Below are 14,369 nucleotides of genomic sequence, written 5' to 3'. Positions count from 1 at the left end.
AATTTTGTCTGCCACTGCACATCAACCAGATTTATAAATAGATAACTTCATTATTCCTATAGACAGATTGTATATACAGACATGATACTTCTATAAAACATCCTATGATAGTCAATTATTAGACTCTTAGGGCAGGAGTCAATCTTTTTCATCCATAAACTCTTCACCCTTACCAAAAGTCTGGCATATAGTAAGCACTTGATCAATACTTAGTGAATAAATAAGTTGATTAATTTCACATCAGGCTCTAAAGAATGCAGTAGGATGACAAATACACACAAATTTTCAAACATCTCCACAATTCACATTTGACAGACTAGTATGATGAAGTGTGAAACATGTCAAGAATCATAGCATGTCATATTTGCAGATTTATATTAAAACTATCAATGCCATAATAAAGTATATTATTTTATTTTGTGGTGCTATTTTTTTTGTTGTTGTTGTTTTTTGTTTAATTGGTTTTGTTTTTCATATGATTATCTGGTGATTTTGGCACTGTGTAAGGAGAAGCCTTTTTTTTGCCAGCCAAGTTCTCTTTCTTTGCCAGCAAAGGCTTGGGACCCCTTCAGGGGAAGAAGTGAGAACAGCTGTCCTGTCCAGTGATGGTATCAATTTAAGTCTTTTTAGGTCAGTTCGGACCAGTCATATTTAGGGCAACTCATGTACCAAACTGAAATAGTTTATTGGTCTCTGTATTAACATTTTTTAAAAAGAAAAAAAATGCATTATGCAAATTAAGTTTTCCTTTTCTTTTTTATGGTAAACTCCATAGGATCCAAGTGAAAATTTACAATAAGGTGGAGATCACTTTCTGAAAATGTGTTTTATTCTCTATGCCAGGCTATCAGAATTATTTCTCCACAGTAGTTTTCTCTTCTGAAGTTGAAGAGCAGCAAGGTGAGTAATTATTAGAAGCACAGCACGTTCCTGGATGCAGCCTGGTGGGGAAGAGCTTTTTCTAAGGCATTCGAATGTATGTAGGGAGGAAAAAGGATTTCCAAAGCAAGCAGATATTCTTTAAAAACTCTATACCTTTAAAGTGATCCCAAAGCAACAAATTAAGCCTCTCATTATACTCTTGAAAAGTACAATATGGCCTGCTGTACAATATATGGTTTTATAATAGTCATTCTTTCAAGGAGATGGCTATATGTAAAGACATAATATTCAGGTAGTATTAAAATGTCTTCCTAGTTGGGCACAGAGCATTAGCTTAAGTCAGAGCTATAATCAGAACTTTGTTTCTGAATTATAGCTAAGGACAAAATTCATTTGAAAAAAAAGCATGTATCATTTATACAGAACTTTTCTGCATTTTTCTTACAAAGCATTTACTGGATCATTAAGTTCTCTCTTTTTGTTTCCCCTTTCCCTGGTCCTAAGTGGCCATCTCTCACATATGCGCTGGTTGGAAGGAAACCTTAAAAAGAAAGAGTTATAGAAACAATGATTTATTTCATTGTACAGGGTTATTCAAAAATACTGGAAAATTAGAATTACTTCAGGACCAAACTTTATTTGTCCTCGAGCCTTTAGCTTATAGAAATATTTATTTGGCTACCAGCAAGTAACTGGACTATATAAAGGGCACAGTGTTTTCTAAAATGTTACTACTTATAATAAGGCTAATTTATTTACTTTCATTTCATATTTATTTTTCAGATGATTTAATCACAGGGGTGCTCATTCTTTTTCTAGGTCATGAGTTCTGTTACCATTTACATCTGAATATTAGCACATAGTTTTAGACTGTTAGTTTTAAAATCACACATGATCTTTAAAAGTAGTCTTTTAAAGCTACTAAATACTTAAAATAAGATGTATATTTTCAATAAATATAACTCAGGGACATGTTTGATCGACGAATGTTATTACCAAGACTAAGAGAAGATATAAAGAGAAGCATGATGTTACATTCACTTTACAGCATAAGTCTTTATTTCATAATTTCATTTTCTGATCTATTGCCTCACTGCCCTCTCCTGGGAGTAAGACTGCAAAATTAAGAGTGATTTGTTTGCACTATAATGTTGAACTTTGGAAGCAAAACTTTAGGGGGTAGATTGGCAGTGAGCTAATGATGAATATTCACTGGAATATAGAATTTCATATGGAAGGGTTAGAATAATATTACAAATGAGAGCATTAACTTTGGCCTTAAACTATATCCAAAATTATTCAGTGCAGTAGAAGAAAAATGCCAAAGAGGAAAAATGCAAACCAATATTCTGGGAACACTGTTCAGTGAAATGGAGGTGTAATGTTTGCGTGTGTCTCTGTGTTTGTCTGTGTTCTGGATGGGGTATTTCTATCAATACCAAAAATGCTGCTGAGATTCACTTAACTGCTGGATGTCAGTGTTGCTTTATTATTAAAAAAATCTGAAAAAATATTGATGAGTCCAAAATTCTTTACAAAAATGTATGTGTTAGAATCTTCCAATTATAGAGAGGATAAAATAAATGTTTATTCAAAGAACTTTTATCCAGCCTGCTTATTTCATTTTTTCTTTTTTCATTAATAAAATTACTTTAGCTTAATCCATTCTATGTTAAATGTATTAATAAGATTTGAAAATATTTCTTTTTATATTCACATTAGAAATTATTGACGATAGGTGAGAAGAGAAATAATGCTTTATAAATACTATCTATCTATTGCTCTATCCATCTCATGGTTTTCTCTTGTTTTATCATTTATTTATTTTTTGGTTGCAGTAACAAATTTGAAATCAGGTAATTTAAAGAGAACATCTAGGATGTGGCATGGCAACTACTCACGAGCAAATGTTTACATATACATGTCTTGTTTTCAAATATTACTTTTGGATAGTAATATTCAAAATATTGGCTAGTTAAAAATTTTTGACATATTCTGGAATTGTGTTTCTCAAACTTTTTTCATTGCTCCTAAAAAATATATGGAGTCATTAGTGAGAAATATTAAATAATAAGAAATAAGATTTTATCTGTAAGTTTGAGTTCTGGAGGGACAAAAGTCATTGTATGATTGTAACTAAATGTACAAATATAATGATGTTTTTACATGTGGGAGAACAAATGAATGTCAAGTATGCAAAGTGTTGAAAAAGGTATAGTATTGGGAAAAAATATTATCAAAACAAACTGGAGTCTATGGTCAACAGTAACATTGTAATATGTTTCCATTAAATGTTACAAAGGCAATATACCAAAGCTAGATGTCTATGAGAGAGGGATATAAGGGAAGGACATGGGATTCTTGGTAGTGGTGGTGCTGTCTGACCTTGCTATTATATTGTATTGTATGATAGTTTGTTTTTCTTTTTATTATCTTTTTTATTATTCTTTAAAACATTTTTTTTCATAGCAATCAATATGTTCAAGTGCTGACTGTGATGATAAATGCACAACTATATGATGACACTGTGAACAATTGATTGTACACTGTGGATGATTGCATGGTATGTGAATATATCTTTATAAAAATGTAGGAAAAATATAAATAGAGATGAACATGCTGGAGAGGACATGGAGAGAGGAATGTTCATGTTGGTGGGGAGGTAGAATGGTGTAGCTCATCTGGAGGTCAGTGTGGTGGTTCCACAGGAAGATAGGTATGTGGGTGCCATGAGGTCCTGCAACCCAATTATAAGGTATAGGCTTGGGGGATATGGGAGGGGAGACATGAATGGACATTTGCACACTGGTGTTTATGGAGGCAGCATTCATGATTTGCAATGGGTGGAGGTGGCCTGGGGGTACATTGACTGATGAACAGAATGGTGAACTGTGGAGTATGCATACAATGGAATATTGAGCAACTGTGAGAAGGAGTGAACCTGTGAGACATGCCACAAGGTGAAGGGATCCTGTAGACAGCATTTTGAGTAAAGTACACCAGAAACGAAAAGATAAGCATTATAATGCCTCAGCAATATAGACTAGCTACAATGTGTAAGCTCAGAATTGAATCTTGGAGCACAGCTTACCAGGGGAACACTTATTGTAATGGTCCCTAGATTGTAAGCTCTTACAGCAGTCACATCTATTCCTGAATAATAATGACTATCTCCAGATTCTGAGATGATGATCCCTTTGTGCATGACCTGGTTGGTCTCTGGAACTTTGGGTATCTATATGACACCTGTAACTCAGAGGTAGAACTTGGCAGATATGAATGTCAGTATTAGCATATACAGTAACTGTTAAAAAGGCTGAAAAAGAGTCCAGACTTCAATTAGAGATATGAATGAAGCAGATCTGGTAGGACTAAGGTAAATTAGGCCAAAGTGTAAAGGATAATACTGACTGTGCTTTAAAGCTTCAACTTCCATGTGAGACCAAGGGAAGAGATGTTATTTTGGTTCAGGATCTATATATTCTGTAGTATACTAAATAATTTAACTTGTATGGTCAGTTTATTCAAACACCATAATTACATGGAACTTTGGATAGGAAGTGAGATCTGGTAGGTTTGTACAGGTTAGTGTGAAACAATGATACATTCCAAAGTAATTTGGGCAGAGAATAAAGACATATATGCAGGGACCCCCGAGGAGCTGAGAGAAAATGCAGAAATTTTGGACTTCCCCACCTGGGTTATTGCTGATGTTCTCACAAACATGGAGGACTGATGATTTTGTATGCTGAGCCCTCTATCTTGGTGCTTGCCCTTATGAAGCTTATTACTGCAGAGGAGAGGCTAAGCCTGCTTATAATTGTACCTAAGGGTCTCCCCCTGAGTGCCTCTTTGTTGCTCAGATGTGGCCCTCTCTCTATAGCTAAGCCAACTTGGCAGGTGAACTCACTGCCCTCCCCTCTACGTGAGACCCAACTCCCAGGGGTGTAAATCTCCCTGGCAATGCAGGATATGATTCCCAGGGGTGAGCCTGGACCTGGCATTGTGGTATTGAGAACATTTTCTTGACCAAATGATGAGTGAAATGAAACAAAATAAAGTTTCAGTGGCTGAGAGATTTCAAATGAAATTGAAAGGTCACTTTGGTGGGCAGTCTTATGCACTATGTAGATATCTCTTTTTAGGTTTTAGTGAACTGAAATAGCTAGAAGTGAGTACCTGAAACTATCAAACTACAGCAATTGTATAACTGTGTAGCTTACATGGAGTGACAGTGTGATGGTGAAAACCTTATGGATCACACTCCTTTATCCAGTTTATGGATGGATGAGTAGAAAAATCAGGACAAAAACTAAATGAAAAACAGGATGGGATGGGGGATGATATCGGTGTTCTTTTTTACTTTTATTTTCTATTTCTATTTTTATTCTTTCTGGTGTAAAGAAAATGTTCAGAAATAGATTGGAGTGATGAATGTACAACTATATGATGGTACTGTGAACGGTTGATTGTACACCATGGATAACTGTATGGTATGTGAATACATCTCAAGAAAACTGAATTAAAAAACAGCCATTGTAATGGCAATCTAAGATTTTTAGACCCCCCAAGAACTTTTATCTCCCTGCTTCACCTCGGGGTCAATATCACCTCCATTGAATTCCCTGTTTTACAGAGAACCTAATGTTTCCATTGTTTCTTGACAATCATTTATTTCTCATGCTTCATATTTTCATTAGGATTCAAAGTGACTGACACACAATGCTTGTTCACTTTGTTTTCAAAGGCTTATCTTGTCCAGTTGAATTAAACATAATTTATTGATCACTGTTTAATGATTATTTGAATGGTTTCAGCAGCCTATTTTCAAAATATGTTTGGTTTAGAAACATCAAATCTTCTATGGAATAAATACATTCATTCACACAGATATACAAATATGAAAACATTACATATTTTTAAATAAAGCTTTTGCTTTGCTGCATTGCCTCTACCCCTTTCAACCATTGTTTTTCTTAAATTGTGTGAGTATATGGTCTAAAATTCACACATAATATATTCTTGTCAATGAATGTATTCAGAGTTGATTTTCTCAGTACTCTAATCTCCATCTGTGTTCCTATTAGCATTCATTTCCTTTTCTAACACAAACCATTTCAAGAAAGGAAATCCATTATATTTTCAAACAAATCACACTTGTAAATGAAATAAAAATCCTCCGGGAGATTTGGCTTCAAAGTGTCTAAAGGCCAAAAGTAGTTATTGGATTACTGATTATATCTAAAAAATGGCTGCTACATACACAAATGGTTTTTTAAAGCAAATATATTTAAAAGATCCAGCTTGCTGAATCTGGCTTCACATAACAAATCATTTCCTGTAACTGCCTTCAGGTAAAAGTATGGAAGACTTAATGGTTCTTAACACTTTTCAAATAACTAGGCAATAAAAATTCCATTCTTATCTCCTATTATTAGAGAATTTCCAGCCTAAAAAATATTGTGATATTTTTATATAGAGTATTTAAAATTAAAACAAATCCTTAATTTGGGACATGCCATTTACAATATACTCACAATGAGTGATACAATACACTTCACTTAATTTAAGAATGACAGTTGACTCCTGAATTTGTTTTATTTTATTCGATTTTCATGAGAACTACTTAGTGTGATTACATAAACATATGTAACTGTGAAGCTGTATAAATAACTGAAAGTTGTTTATGACTTTGGCAACTAGAATTGAAACAGTTAACTTTAATTATATGTGATAACAAGGTGGTGAAAAACACCTTACTGAAGATGTCTGCAGATCGATATATTGACTGATAAAACAAAGGTAGTGTTTCCCTCTGGAACAAAGTTCAGACAGTATTAATGCCCATTTTAAAGAATTGGGTTCCTTAAGCTCAGGAAACACTACCGTGGAAGCTCCTGGCTCTCTTTGCATCATGCTGTGGGAAATGGATTTCAGGAAACCAGTGCAAATGCCAAAACAATGCTATTGCCAAAGCTGTAATAAAGTCCTTTGTCTCTGACCCAGGAGTCTTGTGTCTCTGACAGCATCCGTGAACCTGTGTCAGATCAACTCGTTACCTTGCAAGTAGAGCAAAATCTCAGACCATTCTCAGTTCTTGATAGACAACTCTCTGCTTAAATGCTTTTCGTGGTGACACTTTGCTCTTAGAATCAAATATTTCACATGAGACTTTGCATGTCCAGGCCCCAGCTGACCTGCAAAGATTTAGATCTTCACAATTTTCCCCATAGTAATACCGACCTTTTTGATGCTCATACTTTTCACGCATTCCCACATCTAAAGTCCCCTGCTCTGAAGGCTCTGAAAACCCATCCTGACAATATTTAGTGCCTACTCATGCATCAGCTTTCAGTACAAATATTTCTCTTTCAAAGAAACCTTCCTTGAATCCCCAGACACTAGTAGGTGTTTCTGTAAAGTATCATATGTAAAGAACTAATGAGAGAGTTTTTGAATGTCTGTTATGGTCCAGGAGCTGCTGTATGTGCTGAAGACACCAACATGAAAAAGAGGGTCATGGCTTATGCTTCATAGATGAAGAGGATCACTCTTTACGGAAGAAGAATTTACAGAAGACCTGAGTGCTGGAAGGAAGGAAGGAAGGGAGGGAGGAAAGAAGGAAGAAAGGAAGGAAGGAAGGAAGGAAAGGATGGAGGAAGGGAAGAAGGAAGGAAAAGAAAAAGAAAAAAACAAACCAGGATGATATGAGTTTATAGTATGAACTCATTCAATACATGCTAGCTAAAAATAAATGTTTGCTAAATGATTTTTGTAAAAAAAAAAAAAAAAAAAGGACTCAGAGAGTATAGCACCAGGGTAAACCAAATGCAAAATTAATATGGATGAGGTAGCCAATAGGGTCATGTTGTGCTGAATAAAGTTAAAAATAATGAAATCATTCATGGGGTGTAATTATAAGTTATTATTATCACACTTCAATTCATCCAGGCATGAATGGAAACTATTCATTAAATGTAGGTAATGATAAAAAGTATACAAGCTGTAATTGTAGTTAAATAAGAATAGAAGAAAGTTTATACTAGAAGTCAGGAAACTTTCTCTTCCTAGTTCTTTATTAGGTACATGAAAAAAAAATAAATTTTTCAGGGAATTTACTGATGTTACTTTGTTCAGGGAAATTGGAAAAGCATAAACTCCTCCCAAATCATTGCAGTCCATCTCCATATGAAAGATTTAAGGCAAAGAGAATTAAAATAACAATGAATTACTGAATGTGGATTGCTGTTACTAGTGTATTGAGTTAGACTACCAGTAAGCTTCAGATCAAAGAAGGCCTCTAACTATTTCAATCCATTCCCCACCTCCATACCTTAACCAAAGGCTAATATAATCCAAGACCACAAGCCCTCAAAATCCAAACCAAAAGCTCTTAGTACAACAAATGTTTTCCAAAGTTTGAGGCAAATTCATTAGCTGTCAGTACCTAACAAACTATTGTGCAAAAATATCTTAGTCTGAATATTCATAGATCTTGTTGAAGTAATAATAACCCAACAGCCCACATTATTTGTACTGTATTACCTTGTAAAGAGGTAATGGCCCAACTGCCCCACTATATTCTTTGTATTGCCTTATTAAAATATCAAAAATTCTAGAATCTGGGAAACATCTTTCCCTAAAGATCTCCTCTGCACTGTGATCTTGAGTTGAACTATACTAAGGACCCAGGAAAGAACAAGGCAGAATGCAAAGCTGCATTTTTACTCCAAGACACTTGGCTGTGGGTCAGCTTAATATTTATGCTATATGAAGTGAGGGGAGAGAGGCAGAGAAGTAGAAGGATGAGGAAGCGTGAAAGTGAGAGAAAAAGTATATCTTTCCTTGGAAGAATATGTAATGCTCTTTGTCCATTTGACTGTTCAGAAGGGAGAGAAATAGGAAATGGCATTAATATGTGTGTCCTCTTGAATCGCTATACTTGATCATAGCTGTCAGATTATAATCCTTCCTGTTTTGCAGGAAGAGATGACTATAAAGTCTTAAGATCTTCCCTCCATTGGATGCCAACACTAACTGGATAATTAAGTAACTGAGACCCAGACAAATTAGATTTCCCTATCTAAATGGGAGAATTCTTTTCAAATGATTCTTGGGAAAATGTAATGAGATGATGCATGGAAAAGGAGTTTGAAAAACATAAAGCACCATATAAAGTAAAGGAACAGTGTTATTTTGGTTGGAGAAAAGTGGATGTTTAAGAAAGTATATACATTTTAAGCTAGCCAATACTGCTGTATAATATTAAGGGAACTAGGTCTGGGAAAAATGTTTCCGATCGTTGAACTGCAAGCTCCTTGAGGCAAAGTGTCAAGCAATATTCATTAATGAATTTGATAGAAGTCATAGCACAGTGATTTTCTCACAGAATCACTAATAAAGAAAAGCAGACTAAACTATTGTTTTGAATATTAGGAAATGCATGTGTTCTAAAAGAAATTTGGAAAAATCTATAGATGGCATAGAAAAAAGTATCAAAGGACAATTTATTTGTTTAATTATTTAAATAAAAAAGTTTAAGGAAGTTGAAGTTATTTTAATTGTGAGCAGATAGGTATAAGATATAAGTAGATGATATATGTAATTGGAACAAAATGAATACAACTAAATATACTAAATTAAATAGGAGAGGATATCTTTACTTTATTTTTTCTTCATGATTAAATCCAAACAACTGTAGCAATGGCTCAATCAATTTTAGAATAATGATCTAAAATGGATCAAAAATGCTAATTTAATAGGACAGTAGATATGCTCATTTGTGGACACTGGGTCTTTAGCAGTATACTAGATGGGTATTAATGCTTTCTGCATTCAGAATAAGAAAGAACTATGAAAAAACAAAACTGTATCTTAAAAAGAAGTTTAACCAGACCTATAATTAGTAACTCAATATAAGGATAGATATACAACAGTAAAACAGTTGAAAACTGAAGAGGCATGTTCACCTTGGAGACTACTAAAGAAGGAAAATAATAGATGTAAATACTATGTGCATTAATTGTATCCTTATAATAACACTGTAGTTATTTGTCAAATATCAATTTCATTGTTGAAAAATAAAACTCAAAGAAGTTGAAAAATTTACCCAGATTCATAAAGCTAATGACTAATGAAATGAGGATTCAAAATATTCATTTCTAGTCCTCACATCTATACAATTATCACAAAACATCTGTTGCTGAGTTGGTTTCACTTAACAGGATCAATCCTGGATGAGACAGTATTATGATCGAGGCTCATGATACTGAGTCAGCTTGCATGGGTTTGAATCCCGAATCTTCTGATACTTAATTTGTGATGTTGGACAAGTTATTTAACTGTCCTAAATCACATTTTCATCCAAAAATGATAAGGATACTCCCCTATTGAGTCATCTGTGTGTACACTGCAGACTAGGAAAGGAAGAGGCAGCAGAGAAAAAAACAAAACAAAACAAAAAACTGAGTTGTTTTCAGGGTTAATTTCAATGAGGCATTTTATTTAAAAAAAGAAAAGAAAACATAAAAAAAAAACTGTTTACCATAATATCTGGTAATAAATTCAATGAAACTTTACTTTTATTATAATTGCTGTCAACTGCTAAGAGCTCCAAGTTTCGAAAACATTGTTAAAGAAGGGAGTAGAAAGAAAAGTCAAGAATTACAAGGCAGAACTTGAGAACTTATATTGAGCAAAATGGAAGAGAAAGAGGGGCCAGAGGATCAATAGTTAAAAAAGTTATCAGACAGGTTTTGAGAAGTCAGGTCACAGACAACAAAAGAAGCCAAGGAGTCAGCAATGATACATATTTCAGTGGGCCTGGAACAGACACAGCATGCAAAGTCACATTGGGGTGTGACACATATGCATTTGTGTGAGATAGACCTATTCCAATATATGAGAATTTAGAGAAGATCTTAAGAATCCTTACCCATTTTGCATGTTGTCTATTCTTCTATGACCATAGAAAGGAGGAATGCTAATAGCTAGTACACAGGATTATATAAGAGCACTGGCTCATAATCATGTTGGCAGCATGATAAAAATAAAATTATAACTTACGTGACTTAAATCATGTAATTTATTTCTTTTTAAACCACCATCAATAGTTGTTAATGGTGATGATATTACAACTACCTGCTTCTCAAGGTTCTCTCTCTCATACTCATGAGATTTTTTTTTTTCAGGTCCTGAAAGAAGTTCACCATCTTCTTTCCTCTTCAGTGTCTTTGCATTTACTACCCCTGTTCAGAATGTTCTTCTTCCTATACAATTCTGATCTTTTCGAATTTTAACGTCCAACTCAAATGTTATTTCTTCAAAAAGACTTTCCGTGACACAACTCTCCAGACTCTCTTATTCCCCTGATACACACTCATTGCATCCTATATTTCTGTTTATAGCACTGTCAAAATTATAATTAAAATTTACAACCTATAGATTGTTTTACTGTCTTCACATTAAAAAAATACATGCTTCACAAGTATAGGAAAAATATCTGTCTCATTCTTCACTCAACCTCCAGTTCCTTGAATGTATTAATATCTTCGGAGAAATTCCCAAGGGTGAAAGTTCTTATTATAGTATTTACATCTCAAGAATATAGCATAGTGTCTAGCATATAATGGATAATACATGATTACCAAATGTATCCAAAAATGAATGAGGTCTAAGTTTCCACACCTTCAACTTTCCATGATTGTGTCTACTTGCACTTAGAGGCTTGTACTCTGCTGGTAATGTAAGTTAAATCCATACCCTACCAGAGCTCTGAGCAATGTAGCTGAGCAAAACAAGACTAGAGGTAGAAGGAAACATGATCAAAATAAAAAAAAAAAAAGAAAGGAGAGGGAGAGAGAAAAGTAAATTGTATTTCAGCATTTATGAGGTTAAAGCCTCCCAGATATTTCATCTTTCAGCAGGTTACACTTTTCCAAAGAAGCTATCAAAATATCTCTATAGGCAAGTATGCTAAGGTATAGGAACGTGCTGGTCTTGAATCTCTTCGCCTAGAGTCAGGTCAAGAACACCAGCTGTGATAAATTGGAAAGTAAGTATGTACAATTTGACAAGCCAGGCAGGGATTTGCTTGTTGGAGTGTTCTAAATCTTTTATTCTTAGTTTTGTCCCTCAAAATGTTCAAGGTAGCTAAAACAGCATGCAAGATCAGGCATAGGGAGTACAGCAATTGCAGAGTATACATATTTTTCACTTTGTGGGTGCATTATTCACAGCATTGTTGTTCTGATCATCAATTTGCATTGCATTGGTCTCTCCTACATTTATGTATGTCATTTCCTCCCCCTTGTAGTCAATGCTTACCCCATCTATCATTACATAGATCAGTAAGTTAATACAATACACAGTGAAGTAAATACATTGTGGCTGTCTATATAGAGACAGTGAACCAGTTCAGTAAGTACTTGGAAAATGGCAAGAAATGGATCTTAGATGCAAAGGAAAACAGAGGCAAAAGTATGACTAGTAGGGCAGAGAAAGAAAAAGATTTGAGGGAGAGGTTCTGTTGAAAGGACAGGTTTAAAAGCCAGCAGCCTTAAAAAAATCCAACATTTTGCAAATGAATGCAGCAATCTGGATTCTTACCATTTCTAGAGTCTTTGGGTTAATAGGGGAATAAAAGGCAAAGAATTCACCATAGTCTACACTAAAGTTCTGCTTAAACATTGTCTTCCTTGCCCAGCTCTAAAATAAATACTGTACAATTGATTGGTTTAAACAACAGGAATTTAATTGGCTCACAATTTTGAGGATGGGAAAGGGCCAAAATTGAAGACTCAACAAAGCAATGTTTCTCCCCCAAAGACTGTGATATTCTGGGTCAGGTTGCTGGCAATCCTTCCTCCTTGGCTTTTCTGTCACATGGCAATGCACATGGCAGTATCTTCTCTTTTCTCTTCTGGTTTCCATTGACCTCCAGCTTCTGGCTGCTCCCTGTGTTTTTCTCTTCCATGTCTAATTTCCTTTGTTTAGGAGGACTGCAGCCACATTGGATTGACAGGTGGAACATGATTCATATATTTGCGTTGCTTTTCATTTAATTTCCCCCAACCAAGGATTTTTTCAAGCCAAAATGAGGTTTTCTGGGCTATGGGGGCGGGGAGGGGGGCGGAATGCATGCAAAGTCTTGTCTATGAGCCATTTTAAGGACTCAGGTGTTGCCAGATGTCCATCCTGGGACAAGAAGAGTCTGTCAGGGTGGAGGGCATATCCAGCTCTGAGCCAATTTTCTTTTTCAATTTTGGAAGCCAAAATTGAAAGCCAGTTGTTTAATTATATGCAGGGACCCTTGAAAATCCTCCTTAGTCTTATCTATACATTTTAAAATCATAAGCTGTTAACTTGACATTATTGTTTTGCTGTCCTTTTAGCATAGAGACCAGCAAAAGCATTTCATTTATGTTTCTCAGTATCTCTCCTTGAGTGAGCTCCTATTTTTATAATGGCTACTTCCCTTGGGTATTTTAGAGCCTCAGGGAGGTCATTTACTAGAAGGTCAAAACATCCCACACTTATGGGCTACAGCAAAGCCTTATCTACTATCTGTATAAATGTTTATTCTCTGAGAGTCTGCCAATTTACAAGCTCTAATCAAAGCTGGTAATTCAACCATTTGGGCTGACTTAACCTCAGGTAAAGGTTTCTATTCAAGAGGTTCCTGTGAAGTAGTTATCATATAACTGTGCTGATATCATTTTCAGTCATAAAGTAGATTCCATGTACAAAAAGAATTAACTCAAGATTTTGGAGAAGGATGCCTCTAATGTCCATTCTATGCAAAGTTCATGAACAAGGGAAAAACAGTCATGGGGCTTACCTTCCTCTAGGAGAGGAAGAAGTGTGGCTGAATTGAGATAATTACATTGATGCATGGTTATATGTGAAGGGGTCAGTAAAAGGCATTTATATGAGGTCAATCTGCCAGAATAAAAAGATGTTGGGTGTTTTCATTTACAAGAGGAGTTTGTACTGAGAGGGGACCATCAGATGTAGGAGAGAGCCCAGAACAATGTTGTCTGAGGTCTCAACCAATTTAGCAGCTGCAGTGACCCCTGCAAAGTGGATAGGTGTTGGCAACTAGGTCAAGATATAGACCATAAAAACTAACAGGTCTCTTCTTGTCTTCATGTTTCTGATTTAGGGCTCTCAGAGTGTGCCTATCTATTTCAAGAACAAATAGGAAGAAATTTTTGTTATAATTTGAAAGTCCCATGGAAGGTGGCTGTAATAAACCTGTCTTTAATTGGATAAATGCTTTTTCTGCATCATCAGTCAAGGGGAGGAGTTCTGGAATATAGTTTTAGTAAGGTCATAGAATGGGACTGCTATAGCTGAAAAGTTAGCTATCCATTGCCAAAAACAGTAAGATAATCCTAAGAATCCCTTAAATTGCCTCTTGGTGATTGACCTAGGGAGGTTCAGAATGGTGCTGAAACTACTGAGAGCTAATCTTTCCTGTCCTGAGA

At 35.1% G+C, this 14,369-nt stretch overlaps 1 long non-coding RNA gene across 1 annotated transcript in view; it reads left to right on the top strand.

Moving 5' to 3' along the window:
* LOC119518781 overlaps positions 1 to 14,369 on the top strand; it is a 161,159-nt gene that overhangs the window by 93,100 nt on the left and 53,690 nt on the right. The gene's annotated exons all lie outside the window — the stretch shown is intronic.

The sequence above is a fragment of the Choloepus didactylus genome, chromosome 2, assembly GCF_015220235.1.
Source record: "Choloepus didactylus isolate mChoDid1 chromosome 2, mChoDid1.pri, whole genome shotgun sequence".
In the NCBI taxonomy this organism is placed as follows: Eukaryota; Metazoa; Chordata; class Mammalia; order Pilosa; family Megalonychidae; genus Choloepus; species Choloepus didactylus.
This window is presented reverse-complemented; position numbering and strand designations above follow the sequence as displayed.